The sequence below is a fragment of the Helianthus annuus genome, chromosome 16 (genome assembly GCF_002127325.2).
Source record: "Helianthus annuus cultivar XRQ/B chromosome 16, HanXRQr2.0-SUNRISE, whole genome shotgun sequence".
NCBI classification, from domain to species: Eukaryota; Viridiplantae; Streptophyta; class Magnoliopsida; order Asterales; family Asteraceae; genus Helianthus; species Helianthus annuus.
In genome coordinates this window covers 81527918-81549628 of record NC_035448.2, presented here as the reverse complement: position 1 = coordinate 81549628, position 21711 = coordinate 81527918, and the positions used below count along the sequence as shown (strand labels likewise).

General features: G+C 38.7%; 1 long non-coding RNA gene across 1 annotated transcript; it reads right to left on the bottom strand.

Moving 5' to 3' along the window:
- Positions 1–340: 340 nt before the first annotated feature.
- Positions 341–21505, bottom strand: LOC110878630. Its single transcript, XR_002558117.2, has 5 exons — positions 21348–21505; positions 20429–21243; positions 15153–15389; positions 14373–14560; positions 341–400 (listed from the first exon to the last, which is right to left on the bottom strand). It is a non-coding gene; the product is annotated as an uncharacterized LOC110878630 (long non-coding RNA).
- Positions 21506–21711: the final 206 nt, after the last annotated feature.

The window sequence follows — 21711 nt, the reverse complement described above, 5'->3', positions numbered from 1 at the left end:
GAGATTATGTTTTCTCGAACAGATTGGAATAACAATGCAACACATTTCTGCTCAGCCACAAACGAATCTATCTCCTCAGTTGATGATAACGTTTCACCCTTTTTGCCTCCATTATCGTAGCCATTTTTGAGACTCTTCCAGCTAGGGAACGCAAACGCCATCAACCAATCTTCGAATTTCTTTGCCCATCGACTATAATCCTCAATAGCCATCAACTTAGGTGGTTTGTTGTAAGTTCCGAAAGCACTCTCAACCTCCAAAGCATCCGATAATTTTTTTTTCTTGGCATTCGGCGGGTTCTCATTGTTGTTGCTTGTAGATGTATCATCTCCCGAATTTCCAGCAAATGCGTACATGTCGCTAAACGGGTTCATGAAAATGTCATCCATCTTGAGCGTTCCTGAAAAATCAACAAACACTTAGAAAAATTTTCAAAGTTTTGGAAAACAGTGATTTCGAGCGAAATCACTTATGAGTGAAATCAAACAAACACAGTTCGAGCGAAATCAGATGTATACTGATTTCAAGCGAAATCAAAGAGTATCACACAAGCGAAATCAGAAACTTATGTTCCTACGAGCGAAATCAGAACTTTCTCTCGAGCGTAATCAGATTTCAAGGACAATACGAGCGAAATTAGTCAATTTTTCAAGCGAAACCTTCGATATGTCTTAGGAGCGAAATCAGGTTTTTAGGTTGTTTTTACCATTTTTAATCCATATTTTAACCTGATTCTTTCTAGGGTTTGTTAATTGTATGTTTTACACGTTATACTCGAAATTCAGTCCATTTCAACCGTAGGAACCAGTTCAAATCAGAAAAGTATGAGAAGAAGTGAGTAGAAGTAAGAGAATCTGGTAGAATCAAGCTGTATTAGTATGAACTCCTCGTCCTGAGCTCTGATACCACTTGTTGGACCGTTGTATGACCCTAATTAGTCAGCTAAGGCAGTTCATCTTTGTGTACAAAGGCGGAATCAGTGTAGACAAAGTAACAACAGCTTTTCCTCTTTAGTTTCTCTTTATATTACTAAAATCCAAGCTTTTACAATGTATGCTGACAAAAATCCGGCAGCACCTCAGCTTAGATTTCGCTCCGACAGATACTGAATGAGAACACACATCAGGGTATTTATAGTGCAGCTGATTTCGCTCCAAACTGCCAGGAGTGAAACCCCATGTGTTGATCTCGAGCGAAACCCCCTAAATACACCTAGGAGCGAAATTACCCTAATATGCACATAGGAGCGAAATAACAAGACTAACTGATTTCGCTTCAAATGACTCACATGTCATTTGGAGCGAAATTAACATCTAAAACCTATTTCTTGATTTCCGTGCTCCAAACTAACCTATCTAGACCTAAGACTCGCTAAAGACGTAGTTAACAGACATTCAGTGCACCAACAATAAATAAATATTATTGGTGTTTGTCTAGCTTGTTATTGGGTATGACCCGACTTGGATCATAACGTACTAGCCACATCAATTTAATATGTGTCTTGGGCATACAGAGTCCAACATGTGCTAACTGTGCTTTGTGCATTAAGTTTGTCACTAAAGTTTGTGTGTAATAAATGGAGTGACAGTATGAAATGTGATGCACATGTATGTATGATGCAGAAATCATAAAGCAGTTTATATCATGAGTTGTAATTAAGCACAGTCATTAAGCACAAATTTAATATTAATTAATTGTACGGATACCTGTAATTGTGAGGGTTGTCACAATTTATGATTTTACTGCCTTGTAGTTTACATTTGTTTCATGTATTAATCAATGGTGACGTTTGTAACATTATGTATGATTTTACTGCCTTTTAGTTTACATTTGTTTAAGATCAATACCAACACATCTTCAACATTTACCTACACATAATATTTGTGACAACTGGCACAAAACCGGTAACTTCCGTACATTTTAATTATTATTTAATGACTACAATTATGTGCTTAATTGTCAGCAATGTCTGAACACATGTTAAACAAGTGAATTCATGCACGTTGTATACTACAAAATACTGCTTCATGCATGAACAAGACCGTTGCGTCAAAAATATTAGTAAACTCACCGGTAAGACACACCGTGTCAACAGAACTGCAGAAAGCAGTCAGACATTAGAATTGAGGCCTAGGTGTAGGTCCTACGACAAAAGTACATTAAACCCAAGAGTACGTATAAGGGTTTAATTTATAGTCATTGCGAAAGCTAAAATACACACTAAGAAGCACCCGAAATGCACTATAAGTGCAGAATTTGTAAAATTCAGCATTTAAATATACGAATATTATGCAGAAATTTCGTTTTATCATCCAGAATATTTCCCTAAGTGTTGGGAATTGAAAGGGTACAAGAAGGGTACTTAAAAGGCACTAAAAGTGTAATTTAGCACTTTAACGGATCAGTATCCAACCGAACAACCGGACATTACCCGGAACATAAAAAAAAAACAGTACTAGAAGCATTGTTTTAATGTTTCTGAACTAGTTATGGTCCCCGAACACCATAACACCTCTTATAACATAATAACACACAAGTCCCTAAAAAAAAACTACACTTGTAAACTAACTTGTTTATAAATTAGAGATGGAATTTACACATTACCCCCCCCCCTCTACAAGTGGACGGTCACCTTAGTAGGCCCCACTCTTGATCTTGTGAGATCTTACTGAATCCTCAAAATCTTGCCAAGATATGCCATGATCTTCCTTGGATTCTACATGAGTTGGAAAAGATCTTTGAAGATGTGAAATGGTTAAAAGTTACAACTAGACCCCCTCCCCACTAGCTTAAAAAAATCGGCCCACATGCCTAAATATAAGATTATATAATCTTCTCAAGATCTTAAATAGATTTTACTTGGATTCTATTAGATTTCATGAAATCTCAAAGATATGGAGAAAGATATTGTAAGTACTATAAGATCACATGAGATTCATTCATCATCTACACTACCACACTCTCTCTTCCTCCCTCTCTACCTCACGGCTCACCACCATCACCAATCACCCACCATTTTTGTTCACCATCCACCCATTTCAAGCTTGTATTAAGGTGTTAGAAGGTGCATAGTGAAGCTAGGAGCTTTCGGAAGTTCAAGAACCAGTCTTATTTGCTTTTACCCACCACTTTTACGCCTTGTTTCTTCCCTAGCCTCGAGCTAGTAGTAAGTTGCTTACATCACCTTCTTAAACTAATCTAGAGTGGTTAATATGATAGATAACGGTTAAAACTCGGAATCTTGCAATTTGATGCATTAAAGTCTACTAAAAGACACTTAAATGATGGATAAAAGCTCACATGATGTGTAAATGTTGTAGTATTTGATTTGTGGGATTATTTAGGCCCGATCTACGTTGTGGTAGCTCGGATCACCGTTTAACCCGACTTTGTTAAGATCATAGATCTTGACATAAGCTTGTTTCGGACGGTACAAGGGTTAAAAGGTGAAACTCTACCACACGAGAAACATGAACTTGTGTAAAAGTATTTTTACTTGTAAAATAGTGTTTAAAACTTGCCGATCTATGTATCTACAAGTGGTATTTTCAAAAGACCAAGCGTCAAAAGGAACCACATGTTCTAAACCGGATCTTACACAAACAAAAGTGATTTTTGTGAACAAACAAGTGTATGGACACTTGTGTAACAAAAGTTTTAACAAAGAAATAATTTTCGTAAAAACCGACTAGAAGTTGTGAAACTTTATATTCTTTAAAAACAAGGTTTTTAAGAAACTAAACTTATTTTTAAAGATAACAAGACTTACTAAATGTGCTAGTAAGTTACTACACAATTTTAATAAATAACCAAGTTCATGAAATGGAGAAATTAGTGATATTTGTGGATGATTATTGTTGATAAGTGTTGTTGATGATTGTTGACGATTTAAAAGAAAATAAACACATGTTTTGAAAACATGGGAAACCTCCATTTTTAGGGGAAACTCTGCCAAAATTTTTATAAATTTTGACACTTAGAAAAATATAAGTTTTTGAGAAACTTATTCCCTAAAAATGTATTTAAGACTATTTCCAAGGTTTCCCTAATTTTTGGTAATAAGAAATGAGGATTTCTTCAAGAATAAAAATGGATATAAGTATGTATATTTTTGAGAGAAAAATATATATTATTTTATTACCAACTCTTGTGCTAAGTGTATATAGTATGTGTTATACGTGCTAACGTATTAAGAGATAAAAATACACTAAATACTCATGAGGAGTATAAATATGAAATTACACATACAATATACAAGACATATAATTCGGGTGCAAAGTGCAAAACACGAGATACTTATATTAATCTGCGAAAATAATATAAGTAAAATACTTAGTTAAAAATATGAAATATTTTTAACACAACAATACGAATACAAAAGTGAGTGACTGAACTTGTACGACGCGAGTCTAGTGACTAACGTTAAGAAAACACGTATAGGTTACGACGTTAAATAAGCAAACCGGTGAAGTTTACGACGCACAGGAACGCAAAGTTGTGAGTTCATGCTCCCCCTTTTCTCTTAACTGTTTTCAGTTTTATAACTTCGGGGGTGAAATACATGTTACAAATATTTTTATGTTTAACAAATGGTATGATAATAAAAAGCACACTTGGTGAGAACGAGTACCAAGTGTGTAGCGATATAAGAATACAAGAAACACACTTGGTGAGAAACGAGTACCAAGTGTGATGTGATATAAGAATACGGGAAGCGTGCTTGGTGAGAAACGAGTACCAAGTAGGATGCGCTATGAAAAATGATGCGAGGAATCGTGTCACGAATAGGGTACAGAAGCACCATTAATCAACAATATACCTAGACCGCAGAACAAAAGGTTAGATCTAACGGGTGCCGGGCAGCCACACTCTCGGTGAGGGCGAGTACCGAGTAGTGCTTTTGTGTCTCAGAATATACCAATTAAATGCCTAAGGTTTGGTGACTCCTTATGTCGTGTCACATGTTAATGGCTTTGCAACCCATTAACAATCCTGATACATACAGGAATACTTAATTTACATAAAAACACATACCATTCTAAAACTTGATGAATACTTGAGTACGTGGGGTACTCAAGAGAGGCATGGATTATACTTGAGTACGTGGGGTACTCAAGAAGAATTTGAATCATACATGAGTACGTGGTGTATTCATGAAACTGGATTTATGAAAACTCGATTTATTCACAAACTATGTTTTCATACAAAGTATACAAAAATGCAAAACAAAACGGCATGAATTCACACCAACATTATGTTGACGTTTTTCCAAAACTCACATGTATTTCAGGTAACTAGGATGGATGTGCGCGTGGTCTTACTTATGCTCGTGGATGTCGCTTGTTTATTATTAAATAAAGTTGTAACCTTTAAGACAATATGCCATCTGGTGTTGTAAACACTTGACTTATGTTTTGGCAATGTAATGGTTGAAGTTATTTTCGAGCATATAGTATGTTTACCTTTCGTATGCAATGAGAACCTTTCATGGTCACACCTCGTGCTTCCGCCGCAGAAAGGGGTGTGACAGATTGGTATCAGAGCTGCGATTGTAGTGAACCAGGATTCCTTCTCGAGTCTAGTCTACAATCTCTAGGATCCTATCACGAAAACAATTTTTCAAAGAGTTTTCATTGCATAAAACGTCCCGCGACATCCACTGCCTGAAACTGTCTACATGAGTCTAGAAAAGACACTACGAGACTTAGAGTGCACTTGAATAGCACTTGTCGTTGACTAGAAATTACTTGCAACTATGTGTGATAATTAGCATGTACTAGAAATAGAATGTCACGAGTGTATGTAATTTTACCTAAAAGCGACGGAAGAAATACGAGGATGAAACAAACTGTGTGGACTGTGCAAGGAGTTACGTAATTATGGATGCATACATAATTATGGAATTCAGTGCACAGAAATCACAGCAAGTCTTGTCACGTATAGATTCCCTCAGTGCAAGCCTAATGAGTACTCTGTTAGAATAATAATTGTCTGATGTCAATTATGTGGTATATATACCTGTAAATATATATGATACTACTGTCTAGTGTGACGATATCGAACGAATGCCTAACCCTGCTGTGTTATGTTCTGTCAGAACATGGCACCCAGGAAAGCTGTGAATGCTCGCAATGATGATCAACCTCCTCCTCCCCAACTACCAAAAACTGCTGAAGAGCTGAACGCTCTACTGGAAGAGAGAATCTCTGCTGCTATCGCCCAGTACGAGGCGAACCGTACCCAAGACAGTGGAGGGCCAAGCAGTGCCAGGCGTAACGGACATGGAGATTCGTCCGGTGGAAACGCAGTTCAAGGTAACCTTAGAACAATTTACTAAGCATGAAGAAATTTATGAGCGGTCTTTGTTTCATTATTTCTTCGATTGCTCATAAGTGAATTGGTTGGGTTAATTACAGGCTGCACCTTCAAGCAGTTCCTCGACTGTAAACCTATGAACTACGATGGCACTGGAGGAGCAGTAGCCTTTGTGCGTTGGACGGAAAAGACTGAAGCCACAATCCGCATGAGCAAGTGTACCGCAGATCAGCAAGTCACTTTTGCTACTGGGCTGTTTGTCGACGAAGCACTGACATGGTGGAATTTACAAGTCCAAACCCTAGGCGATGATGCTGCGTATGGCATGACTTGGGATGAATTGAAGGAGAAGATGAGAGAGAAGTATTGCTCTCGTGCCGAACTCCAAAGGTTGGAGACAGAGTTCTGGCACTTGACTATGGTAGGAGCTGACATCACTGGGTATACTCGGAGGTTCCATGATTTGTCTAGGGTGATTCCTTACATGGTGACTCCCGAATTCAAGCGCGTTGAACGCTACATTTGGGGATTGGCCCCAGAATTTCGTGGCATGGTAACTTCAGCTAAACCCCAAACAATCACCGAGGCTGTAACTCTGGCTGTCAGCCTTACTGAAGATTGTGTTCGTATGGAGAAATTATCGCTGAACCCCACTGAAAAGACCGTGACGCATGCCGAGTCGTCCGGTGACAAGAAAAGGAAACATGCGAACCTGAATCAAGTAACTCGCAACAACAAGGGTTCCAACAAGAAACGTGACACCAACCCCTCTAAGGAGGCAAAGAATTCAGCCAAAGGATACCAAGGCACCATGCCTAAGTTCCAAAAATGCAAGTATCATCACGATGGAGCTTGTCGCATTCCAAGGTGCGACAAGTGCGGTAGATTGGGTCATCGAACAGAAGACTGTTGGAGTAAGGGAAAGAATCAAAATGGAAACGGTGCTGGTAACAGGAATGATAACGGGAAAGGGCGAAACCAAGGATGCTTCAAGTGTGGAAGCAACGATCATTTCATGAGAGACTGCCCAAAGAAAGACAATGCTCAGGCTCGGGCATTTGTGATTGAAGCAAAGAACGCACGCGAGGACCCTAACGTGGTCACCGGTACGTTTCTCATTAACAATCACTTTGCATCCATATTATTTGACACTGGCGCCGATTATAGCTTCATGTCTATGGAATTTAAACGTACGCTCGGAATAGAATCTAGTAGATTAGAAGTTCCATATTCCATAGAATTAGCCAATGGAAAACTTGTTGAATCAGGCAAAGTTGTTAGAAACTGCACGCTAGAACTTGGTGAACGAAGCTTTAGCATCGACCTCTTACCTATTCAATTGGGTAGCTTTGATGTGGTAGTCGGAATGGACTGGCTGTCCAAGAACAAAGCTGAAGTTATTTGTCATGAGAAGATCATTCGCATCCCTTTGGCGAATGATGAAACTCTCATCGTACATGGAGAAAAGCGAGACGCGCCTCTTCGGATCATCAGTTGCATGAAGGCACATAAGTGCTTAAGGAAAGGATGTGTTGCCTTCCTAGCACACGTTATAGATAAGAAGGCTGAGGAACCGAAACTCGAAGATATTCCTGTGGCGAAGGAATTTCCTGATGTGTTCCCTGAGGATCTGCCAGGACTACCTCCGCAACGACAAGTCGAATTCCGTATAGACTTGGTTCCGGGAGCTGCTCCTGTAGCCAAGGCACCGTATAGACTTGCGCCATCCGAAATGCAGGAACTATCTACACAACTCCAGGAGTTGTTGGATAAAGGATTCATAAGGCCAAGCTTCTCGCCATGGGGAGCTCCAGTTTTGTTCGTGAAGAAAAAGGATGGAACCATGCGGATGTGTATCGATTATAGGGAACTGAACAAACTAACGATCAAGGATCGGTACCCACTACCGAGAATTGACGACTTGTTTGACCAGTTACAAGGGTCAAGCTACTATTCCAAGATCGACCTTCGGTCTGGATACCACCAGCTGAGAATCCAAGAGGAAAGCGTACCAAAGACTGCATTCAGAACGCGCTATGGGCATTACGAGTTTCTTGTGATGCCATTCGGGCTGACGAATGCACCAGCGGTCTTTATGGATCTGATGAACCGCGTATGTAAACCATATCTCGATAAATTCGTGATTGTATTTATCGATGATATCCTGATTTACTCTCGGATGAAAGAAGAGCACGAGCAACACCTCAGAACCATCTTGGAGCTACTGAAAAAGGAGAAACTTTATGCAAAGTTCTCAAAATGCGAATTCTGGATTCGCGAAGTACAATTTCTTGGTCACGTTGTGAATGAGAAGGGCATTCATGTAGACCCTTCCAAGATTGAAGCAATAAAGAATTGGGAAGCTCCCAAAACCCCGACTGAAGTTCGGCAATTTTTGGGCTTAGCGGGCTACTATAGGCGATTCATCGAGAATTTCTCGAAAATAGCTCAGCCGCTAACTGCTCTTACGCAGAAAGACAAGAAGTATGACTGGGGTGTTAAACAAGAGGAAGCTTTTCAGCTACTCAAAAACAAGCTATGCGATGCACCAATATTGTCACTACCCGAAGGCACGGAAGACTTCGTGGTATACTGCGACGCCTCACGACAAGGACTGGGATGCATGCTCATGCAACGCCAAAAAGTCATCGCTTACGCTTCAAGGCAATTGAAGGTACACGAAAGAAATTATACCACTCACGACCTGGAGCTGGGCGCAGTGGTATTCGCCTTGAAAATCTGGCGACACTATCTATATGGTACTCGATGCACAATCTTCACAGATCACAAAAGCCTGCAACACATATTTGATCAGAAGGAATTGAATATGCGCCAGCGGCGATGGGTCGAGCTGCTAAATGATTACGACTGTGAGATTAAGTACCACCCAGGAAAGGCAAACGTTGTAGCAGACGCATTAAGTCGAAAAGAAAGGGTTAAGACCCTAAGAGTTCGAGCGTTAGAAATGACCATTCGAACGAACCTCACTGCACGCATTCGTGATGCACAACAAGAAGCTCTTAAAGGAGAGAACCGTAAAGCTGAATACCTCCGAGGTGCATTGAAGTACATGGCACCAAATGAAGAGGGAGCCTTATACTTCAAGAAGCGTATTTGGGTTCCACTCTATGGTGGCATACGAGAAGTCATCCTTAATGAAGCCCACAAATCGAGATATTCGATCCACCCAGGATCGGACAAGATGTATCAAGACTTGAAAGAGTACTATTGGTGGCCGAGACTCAAAAGCGATGTTGCTGTCTATGTTGGAAAATGCTTAACCTGTGCTAAGGTTAAGGCCGAATATCAAAAACCGTCCGGTCTACTACAACAACCAGAGATTCCCGTGTGGAAGTGGGAACAAATCTCGATGGACTTCATAACGAAATTACCCAGGACCCCGAGAGGGCACGACATGATATGGGTAATAATTGATCGGTTGACGAAGTCTGCGCATTTCCTACCAATCCGTGAGAAGGATAGCACTGGAAAGCTTGCAGAAATATACTTAAGAGAAATTGTGGCACGTCATGGAGTGCCTATCTCAATCATTTCAGACAGAGATGGACGCTTTGTCTCAAGAATCTGGCAATCATTTCAGGAAGCCTTTGGATCTCAGTTAGATCTAAGCACGGCATTCCATCCGCAAACAGACGGCCAGAGCGAACGGACTATACAAACGTTAGAAGATATGCTTCGCGCATATGTCATGGATCTAGGCGGCAGCTGGGATACTCACCTACCATTAGTTGAGTTTTCCTACAATAACAGTTACCATACAAGCATAAAGGCCACGCCGTTCGAAGCTCTGTATGGCCGCAAATGCCGATCGCCCTTATGTTGGGCAGATGCCGGAGATAAACGTATGGTTGGTCCTGAACTTGTTCAAGAGACAACCGACAAGATCGCGCAGATCCGAGAGCGCATTAAGGCGGCTCGAGATCGACAAAAGAGCTACGCTGATCCGAAAAGAAAATCAGTAGAATTCGAGGTGGGAGACAAAGTGTTGTTAAAAGTCTCACCTTGGAAGGGCGTAGTCAGATTTGGAAAGCGTGGAAAGCTGAACCCACGATACATCGGACCATTCAGGATATTGAAAAGAATTGGTACCGTGGCATACAAGCTGGAGTTACCGGAAGAACTTAGTGGAGTACATGATACGTTTCATGTATCCAACCTGAAGAAGAGTCCAACACAAGAAAACGTGTTCATCCCGATGGATGAAGTGCATATTGATGAAGCCCTCCGATTTACAGAACAACCCGTTGAGGTTACCGACTGGAAGGTCAACAAGACCAGGAGGAGCAGTGTGAAGCTTGTCAAAGTACGTTGGAACTCTAAGCACGGGCCCGAGTACACGTGGGAACGTGAAGACCAGTTCAAAGAAAAGCATCCCCACCTATTCAAGAAGACTCCTGCGAGAGTTAGTTCAACCTGAATTTCGGGACGAAATTCTTTTAACGGGGGGAGACTCTGACAACTGGCACAAAACCGGTAACTTCCGTACATTTTAATTATTATTTAATGACTACAATTATGTGCTTAATTGTCAGCAATGTCTGAACACATGTTAAACAAGTGAATTCATGCACGTTGTATACTACAAAATACTGCTTCATGCATGAACAAGACCGTTGCGTCAAAAATATTAGTAAACTCACCGGTAAGACACACCGTGTCAACAGAACTGCAGAAAGCAGTCAGACATTAGAATTGAGGCCTAGGTGTAGGTCCTACGACAAAAGTACATTAAACCCAAGAGTACGTATAAGGGTTTAATTTATAGTCATTGCGAAAGCTAAAATACACACTAAGAAGCACCCGAAATGCACTATAAGTGCAGAATTTGTAAAATTCAGCATTTAAATATACGAATATTATGCAGAAATTTCGTTTTATCATCCAGAATATTTCCCTAAGTGTTGGGAATTGAAAGGGTACAAGAAGGGTACTTAAAAGGCACTAAAAGTGTAATTTAGCACTTTAACGGATCAGTATCCAACCGAACAACCGGACATTACCCGGAACATAAAAAAAAAACAGTACTAGAAGCATTGTTTTAATGTTTCTGAACTAGTTATGGTCCCCGAACACCATAACACCTCTTATAACATAATAACACACAAGTCCCTAAAAAAAAAACTACACTTGTAAACTAACTTGTTTATAAATTAGAGATGGAATTTACACATTACCCCCCCCCCCCCTCTACAAGTGGACGGTCACCTTAGTAGGCCCCACTCTTGATCTTGTGAGATCTTACTGAATCCTCAAAATCTTGCCAAGATATGCCAAGATATGCCATGATCTTCCTTGGATTCTACATGAGTTGGAAAAGATCTTTGAAGATGTGAAATGGTTAAAAGTTACAACTAGACCCCCTCCCCACTAGCTTAAAAAAATCGGCCCACATGCCTAAATATAAGATTATATAATCTTCTCAAGATCTTAAATAGATTTTACTTGGATTCTATTAGATTTCATGAAATCTCAAAGATATGGAGAAAGATATTGTAAGTACTATAAGATCACATGAGATTCATTCATCATCTACACTACCACACTCTCTCTTCCTCCCTCTCTACCTCACGGCTCACCACCATCACCAATCACCCACCATTTTTGTTCACCATCCACCCATTTCAAGCTTGTATTAAGGTGTTAGAAGGTGCATAGTGAAGCTAGGAGCTTTCGGAAGTTCAAGAACCAGTCTTATTTGCTTTTACCCACCACTTTTACGCCTTGTTTCTTCCCTAGCCTCGAGCTAGTAGTAAGTTGCTTACATCACCTTCTTAAACTAATCTAGAGTGGTTAATATGATAGATAACGGTTAAAACTCGGAATCTTGCAATTTGATGCATTAAAGTCTACTAAAAGACACTTAAATGATGGATAAAAGCTCACATGATGTGTAAATGTTGTAGTATTTGATTTGTGGGATTATTTAGGCCCGATCTACGTTGTGGTAGCTCGGATCACCGTTTAACCCGACTTTGTTAAGATCATAGATCTTGACATAAGCTTGTTTCGGACGGTACAAGGGTTAAAAGGTGAAACTCTACCACACGAGAAACATGAACTTGTGTAAAAGTATTTTTACTTGTAAAATAGTGTTTAAAACTTGCCGATCTATGTATCTACAAGTGGTATTTTCAAAAGACCAAGCGTCAAAAGGAACCACATGTTCTAAACCGGATCTTACACAAACAAAAGTGATTTTTGTGAACAAACAAGTGTATGGACACTTGTGTAACAAAAGTTTTAACAAAGAAATAATTTTCGTAAAAACCGACTAGAAGTTGTGAAACTTTATATTCTTTAAAAACAAGGTTTTTAAGAAACTAAACTTATTTTTAAAGATAACAAGACTTACTAAATGTGCTAGTAAGTTACTACACAATTTTAATAAATAACCAAGTTCATGAAATGGAGAAATTAGTGATATTTGTGGATGATTATTGTTGATAAGTGTTGTTGATGATTGTTGACGATTTAAAAGAAAATAAACACATGTTTTGAAAACATGGGAAACCTCCATTTTTAGGGGAAACTCTGCCAAAATTTTTATAAATTTTGACACTTAGAAAAATATAAGTTTTTGAGAAACTTATTCCCTAAAAATGTATTTAAGACTATTTCCAAGGTTTCCCTAATTTTTGGTAATAAGAAATGAGGATTTCTTCAAGAATAAAAATGGATATAAGTATGTATATTTTTGAGAGAAAAATATATATTATTTTATTACCAACTCTTGTGCTAAGTGTATATAGTATGTGTTATACGTGCTAACGTATTAAGAGATAAAAATACACTAAATACTCATGAGGAGTATAAATATGAAATTACACATACAATATACAAGACATATAATTCGGGTGCAAAGTGCAAAACACGAGATACTTATATTAATCTGCGAAAATAATATAAGTAAAATACTTAGTTAAAAATATGAAATATTTTTAACACAACAATACGAATACAAAAGTGAGTGACTGAACTTGTACGACGCGAGTCTAGTGACTAACGTTAAGAAAACACGTATAGGTTACGACGTTAAATAAGCAAACCGGTGAAGTTTACGACGCACAGGAACGCAAAGTTGTGAGTTCATGCTCCCCCTTTTCTCTTAACTGTTTTCAGTTTTATAACTTCGGGGGTGAAATACATGTTACAAATATTTTTATGTTTAACAAATGGTATGATAATAAAAAGCACACTTGGTGAGAACGAGTACCAAGTGTGTAGCGATATAAGAATACAAGAAACACACTTGGTGAGAAACGAGTACCAAGTGTGATGTGATATAAGAATACGGGAAGCGCGCTTGGTGAGAAACGAGTACCAAGTAGGATGCGCTATGAAAAATGATGCGAGGAATCGTGTCACGAATAGGGTACAGAAGCACCATTAATCAACAATATACCTAGACCGCAGAACAAAAGGTTAGATCTAACGGGTGCCGGGCAGCCACACTCTCGGTGAGGGCGAGTACCGAGTAGTGCTTTTGTGTCTCAGAATATACCAATTAAATGCCTAAGGTTTGGTGACTCCCTATGTCGTGTCACATGTTAATGGCTTTGCAACCCATTAACAATCCTGATACATACAGGAATACTTAATTTACATAAAAACACATAAACTTGATGAATACTTGAGTACGTGGGGTACTCAAGAGAGGCATGGATTATACTTGAGTACGTGGGGTACTCAAGAAGAATTTGAATCATACATGAGTACGTGGTGTATTCATGAAACTGGATTTATGAAAACTCGATTTATTCACAAACTATGTTTTCATACAAAGTATACAAAAATGCAAAACAAAACGGCATGAATTCACACCAACATTATGTTGACGTTTTTCCAAAACCCACATGTATTTCAGGTAACTAGGATGGATGTGCGCGTGGTCTTACTTATGCTCGTGGATGTCGCTTGTTTATTATTAAATAAAGTTGTAACCTTTAAGACAATATGCCATCTGGTGTTGTAAACACTTGACTTATGTTTTGGCAATGTAATGGTTGAAGTTATTTTCGAGCATATAGTATGTTTACCTTTCGTATGCAATGAGAACCTTTCATGATCACACCTCGTGCTTCCGCCGCAGAAAGGGGTGTGACAATATTACTTTTACCTACATATAAAATTACTTTTACCTACACATATATTCATGCCACGCCATCCGCCACGTCGGATGCCATGTCACCTGCCACGTCGGATGCCACATCATCTGCCACGTCACCTGCCACGTCAAATACTTTCTAAACAAATTGTTGTACTTTTAACCACACATATAAATGCCTTTTAGCCACACATATATGTGTAGGTATAGCTTGCTATATACCTATACATAACTTATGTGTAGGTAATGGCCTATATCCACAGTCACGAGTCTACACATCATTACACTTAATTTATGTGTTGGTAAAGCACCAAATTTCTTGTAGTGTTTGCTTCAACAGATTTTGTACATTCTTAACATTTCTAGTCAAAGTCCTTTGGCAGCTACAACTTTATTAAAGTGAGGAAGATACATACCATACCATTATAAGAACCAACAAGACAACTATCACCAAAGTTAAAAACATGGTTAAAAGTATTATACCACGACACGACACATCAAGTAGCCCAGTTATATAGTTATACACATTATTCTACATCTCGTCATTTTTGCGTTCACTAAGACAAATGTGGTACTTAACTACATAAGATAGATGAACTGCATAAACTCTTACAGCTCATATCATCAATCAGCTCATAGGGCCAAAACAACAATTTACTCTAAAAGTTATTATTAATAGAAGAAGTTTAAAAAATAAAAAATTTAGTGTTACCTCTGAAAATTACGGACGTGTCTTCTCCTTCTCATGAGGACTCACGTCACTCGAGGCTGAAGATAAAGAAGGTTTATGCCCAAGTCCCCTATAAATTCCGCGCTGAGCACCCAGCACCTTTTCAAAAACTTGAACATTACTAATGGCAGGCGCACTACTTTCACCGAGTTCACCCTCATCTTCCAAGAATGGGTTATTTTGGGTCCTTTGTCTTTCAAATTCTCCCTTTAATAGGTTCTGTATTTTACAAAGATAATTGAAGGACAACCCATGAATATACATGAATCCACATCCTATTGCGAAAATTCTTTGTAAACACTTACAAAATTCGAATCAACATATTATATATATATATATATATATATATATATATATATATATATATATATATATATATATATATATATATATATATATATATATATATATATATATATATTTAAGAATTATACTTTAAATAAACAGTTACAAAATTCTCCTCTTCCAACGGGCTGGCAAAGGTCCCATCGGGTAGAGTATGAGCATGAGCGTACGTTTCCAAAGCTTCAACATTCTGTCGAACATTAAAAATTAGATGATATATTGAATAAACACTGGATATAATTCTGATTGGACTTCCTTTAACAGTTCTTCAAAATCATCACGGACTCACGTTGATGGTTCTTCATCGAGGTTGGTATCCTCTTCCATACGCTCATCCATAACATCTTCGATAACACCAGCCATATCGTTTGTCGGTGCAACCTCATCTACATCTATAGGTGGAGGAATTAAACATTCACCATGATGTGTCCACTCTGTGTACGTCCGGCAGATGCCATATGCATTCATATGACTTTTCATTTGTATGAAGGGTATTACGAAAGTATTCTAACATGAAGCACACGCACATCTAACATAGCCTCTGCAGTCGATATGTTCTTTACACATCTCGATAAAAGACATAAGTCCTTCCTGGTACTCATTTGATCTACGGTTTGGATTAACAAGCCAACTGTTATCGACAGGCATGATCATGCAACTGAAACATAACTTACGGTTTAAGGAATCCACATTTTGAGATTGTTATTAAGAACTAAAGGGTAGGCTGATAAACCCACTTTTTGAATACTTTATCTCACATATGAATGTGTATTACATGATTATTTGTTTACAAAAAATTCGGCAGCATTTCCCCTAAGCTCCCAAGTATATATATAAATATATACCCAAGGAGCAAAGAGGAAATGACAACCGAATCTTTCATAAACAAACAATCTTGTAATACACATCTGATGAAACAATGGTTAACCGGGCAGGGTTAACTCACTGGTCTCGTCAAGAAGGGTTAATCCCTTCCTCCCGAGGATCGCTGGCTGGATCACCGGTGGGTTGATCTCCTGCACAAGGAAACAAACCGTGACTCGTAACAAGGAGGATGGGGTGGGGGGTGCTCCTTGTTACCACTCTCCGGCGTGAGAATCGGTAATCTGCTTGGGAAGCAAAGTATGATAGTAGTAGTAGTGAGAGAGTTGTCAAGAGATACCTCAAACCTGGTTTGGGGTTGGTATTTATAGCCGAGGAGTGAAGGAGGAGGATGATGGACAGACTGACGACATGCTGCACCTTTGCAGGTGTGTCAGGCTTGTCGGGTGTGGAGGTTACGCCACGTCAGTCTGTTACTTACGTAGCCCTGACAGATGACTGTCATCGGTGCTACTTGCACTGTGGTGTCAGTCCCACTTGTTGGGCGTATAGGATGCGGTGCGAGCCGTATCGCTGCCTGTGGTAACATCTGATGTTACCGCGTCCCTTGCTTGCGATCAAGAAATACGCGAGACGCGGTGCCAGCCGCATCGTCGCCTGTGGTGACTGTCGCAGCTTCCTTGTATTGATAGAAGTGTTCACTGGACGCGGTGCCAGGCCGCATCGCTGTGAATACTTCCGTTTTCTACACCAGATGTGATGCTATGCCGCATCACCCTACCGTTCTCATATTCCAGGTAAGTCCTCGTCCATCACTGGACAGATTGGATTCAACCACTGTGTCGATGCGTTCCCGCACGGACACAAGTAGGTTGTTGGCTAGTGGGGGTTTTGATAAGGGTAATGGTCACTCGCGGTCGATGCTGACGCGAGATCTGGGACCATACCCCTTCAACATCCACGACCTAAACGAGATAAAGTATTCAAAAAGCAGTCCCAAAACGGGGACCACCCGAAACTAATTTCTAAATCAATTTCAGCTGGGTAATTCTAAGCTCGTTATGTTAATTTTAAATGATAATCTCTAATTAGGGCTGGTGTTTCTAAGCTTGTGATCTTGGTTTTAAAATGCGCGCATCACATGATGCAATTATGAGATATTATTATATTTTTGTGTTTAAAAGGTTCACGCATCGGATCGCTACACGCATTTTAAACCCAAGCTTCGGATGATTTTCATAAACATACAAATTACATTGAGTGGTTCAATATAATCTAGAGTTAATTACTTGTCGCCGCTAATACTTTTAGAAACTCACCAGTGATTTAATAAGTTTGGGCTTTGATTCATGTTTAGCAACTTATATAACTTTCTATTAACCCAATTAGGTTATTATTTGTTTAAACTTTTCAAGACGATCCAACACATGTGCACACATCAATCAAATTCATGTCTAGTTATTTTGAAACTTGCTTCTTTTTGATTTTTGAATCACATATATTCTGTTTTTATTTTCTTAAATGTTGTTTCTGTTTTCATTTCCTCTGTTTGATTTCTGAAGTTGCTTATGAAACTTGTTTTGGTTTAATATCTTTGAGGTTATATCTTACCCATGGTTCTATACGTAGCTATATTCAAAAGAATTACAAATACCTATCTCAATGCTTGATTGTTACGTGTATTTAGAGATGGAAATTCCAAAATTCTTTGGAACGAGTTGATTTGGGTTGTGTTATATTTCAAAAGGGTTTTAAAAATTGTATTGATGACTACATTGACTTTTTCTGATGTGGCGTGTACAAACCATTTGACTTTCTGATGTGGCGTGTGCAAACCTTCTGACTTTCTGATGTGGGTTCTATATTCTGGATGCAGGAGCCGACACAAATGTAGTTATCCTGCATAACCTAATCCTTTGCAGCTCACAACCCAGAAATAGTCAGGTATTTTCTGAATTATTCTTCCTTTTCAGTTTTACTAACCGTTATCTGTTTTAAAATTTCACATTTTTCTACACCAGACTCGAACACTACAGCCCACAGCCTAACACTAGTCACGTATGCTCATGACTCTTACTTCCTTTTCAGTTTACTAACCGATTTCCATTCCAGACTTTCATGTTTTTCTACATCAGACCTAAAGTCTGCAACTCACAGCCCATCACCAGTCCCGTGTGCTCTCAATGTTATTTCCTATTCAGTTTAATAACAAGCATCTATTTTTAAACATCTGGAATCTTATATTCTTTTCAGTTTACTAACTGCTTCTGTTTTATAGTTTCGGATTTTTACACAAGAACCGAAGTCCACAGCTCACGTCTCAGCACTAATTAGGTATGTTCTTGAATATTACTTTATTTTCAGTTTAATAACTGCTTTTGGTTTTAAAATGTCAGGTTTTTCTACATGAGACTCTAAGACAGCAACTCACAGCCCAACACTAGTGAGGTATGTTCTCATTTATTATTTCATTTTTAGTTACTAAGCGACTTCCTTTCAAAAATTCTTGTATTTCTACACGAGACCCGGAGTACTAGCGGCGATAAAAGTCGCCGCTATTGCGAGAATTCTTTGCGACAAAAGATCTATTTCAGCACCTAATAGAGCCTGGCCTCAAGAGGTTTCATAACCTAATGAAACCTAGTTTTTTATTTGCAATCTCACGCAATTTCAAACTTAAAAAATGATAGTTAAAACTTATGTAAAAAGTTGCCGATATTCATAAAAACTGCAAGATAATATGTCAAAATAATAGAGTAAAAGTGTGTTGATAATGAAAAAATGATGATCAGCTTTAAAGCCTGGTTATATTCAAGAATTTTATCATATTTTGCATTAGGCTTAAATAACTGTTGCTTTCATAAACTATGTTTAGTTCCTGATGTTCTTTTAAATTCTGTTTCACCATTTTTTTTTAAGATTCAGAAATTTCTGCACATACAATCACGCCCAAACAAACATGAACTTGCCAATTCTGTTTGCCAAACACATATGATCAGAGACACGAGACCACCGACGTCGTGGAAAGATGGATTTTCCAAGATGACTTCTGATGTTGTGACTCAACTAGTTGATCTGGTTATAAAACACTAAATTTACATAAACAGTCCCTGTAACTAAAAAGTGGTCTAATTATATAAATGGTCCTTGTAGTTTTAAAAGGGTATATTGGTCATTTTACCTAGATTTAACAGAAAAATTAACGTCCATTGCCCTTAGTACCCCAAGTTTTACCAAATCGAAACGATAGAATCTAAACCAGTTACAAAAAAAAAAAAAAAGTTATTCGATGCAAATGTAATGAGAAAAGATGTAGTCGTCGAAGCACGACATCTACGTCTATTCCAATGGGGTCTTTTGTGGTGCCAAAACTGAGTAGTCAAGTCGGGTTGGGTTGGATGTCATGTTAAATGGAATTGGATCACACTAGGTTTGGAACAGGTCTGAGTGAAAATGAGTCTGGGTAAAAAAAAAACGTTTCAAAAAGTATCACTTTTGTTCGGGTTAATTGACTATGAGTATGAAAGGTTGAAAAAATGAAAACAAAACAAACCGGTCAAAACATTACCCAATTTCATTACTGTCTTCTTTATTATATGTCAAAATATCAAATGAACATTATGTTTTCACGCAGATTCGGTAAAAAACATTACCCAATTTCAAGCCGGTCAAACCCAAACCAAACCAGTACCCAATTGCAAACAGGTGAAACCCGAGCCTTTCCCCTAAAAAGCCAGGTCAGAACCCGAACCTATTTCACCAAAAACCGAGTTTGACTTTTTCTTTGAGCTAACCCCACAAGGTTTCAACTGAACCAGTTTGAGCCAAAAACCCGATTTGTGCACCTCTACTTCTCCTAATCTAAACTTCTCTTAGGTACCTACTGGAAATACATCTACTGCCGTGTATAAATAGCCTAACCCAACCCTTGTGTTCTGAAAAAAAGCCCAACCCAACCCGCACCAAGACCTGCAACCTAACCATACTTGTATTTGACTAAAAAACAGTCAAACATCATGAAATCAACAACAGATCTACTCAAATTATTAACATAACAACTGAAATTACAAAGCAATTTGGAATATTCGTACCGTTTTCGAAGTGGCGTCGGAGAATCAGGCGAGATGGAGGTGCTCCGGCAGAGTGAAGGCGGTGCGGTACTCCGGCAGACTCAAGGTTGTGATCCGGCGGTGTGTGCAGATTTCATCTTGGAGGGAAAGAGGGAAAATGCCGCTAAAACAAGGATGTGAGCCTTTTTACACATGTTTTATTCAGGGATAAACCCTAGCCCCTCGATTAGTTAAGCAAACAACGGCCCAGATCAATTGCAAATCCCTTGTCCCGGATCAAGACTTTTAGCGGCGACTTTTTAGATGTCGCCGCTAAAACTGGTAGTTTCTTGTAGTGAACGCTTTGCCTAAGATCCTATTGCCAGTGCGTTGTAGGTTTCCTATAATATAACACTGGCAATGAAGCTTACCAATAAGGGTTGTCGACCGTGGGAATTAAAGAGGTCTAGAAAAGACACAACTGATTAAATAACCAAAAGAGAAATAAGTATTTACGATTGTGCGTGTCACTACTCGGATTTAGAGCAATGTTGGTGAAATATGTGGCCGCTAATGATGTCACCACTATTACACGCGGCGAATGTTCAATAGCGGCAACATTGATCGCCGCTAATGCCTATGCCGGAGCCTTTGTGAAAAATTTGCCAAAGACGTAACAAAACATAATTGGGTGGAGGTTGTTACTAATCAAATTGAACGCGAAAATGAAACAAAAACCATTAATTTACATTACAAAATTTCTACATAAAATTATCTAACTAGCTATTTTCAAAAACCATTAACGCTATGAGCAATCAACATGTTATGATTAGTTAACATGTACGTTTTTCAGTTCCCTGCATGATTGAACCAAATACAAGTAAGAAAATGGAAAGCTTATGATAATACCAAAATGGAAATCTCGTAACAACAATAATAGCAAACGGGATTGATGGTTTACCCTGAGATCATTCGCCTCTTTTCCTCTAACATTGTTAATGACCGTCACCAATTAGGGTTGTGGACGGCTGTTTGGAAAAGATATGTCTGCTTAATTGTTGAAAAATAGGTTTTTAGATAGGAGGAGGTAATGGGTTTAATACCCGTTCGGAAAAAAATATAAGTGTAGATAACTTATATGGCATTCTAATTTTGGTAGCAACATCACCAAACTTCACAGATAGAAAGAGAACATATTAAGGGGAGTGTAATATATTCGTTACCAATTTGAAAGCTTACACTAAAGCCAAAAGTTAACGTCAAAATGATTACTCTAAAAAATAAATGAAGAGATATAGGTAATGAAACCAGAATTTATTGTTCGT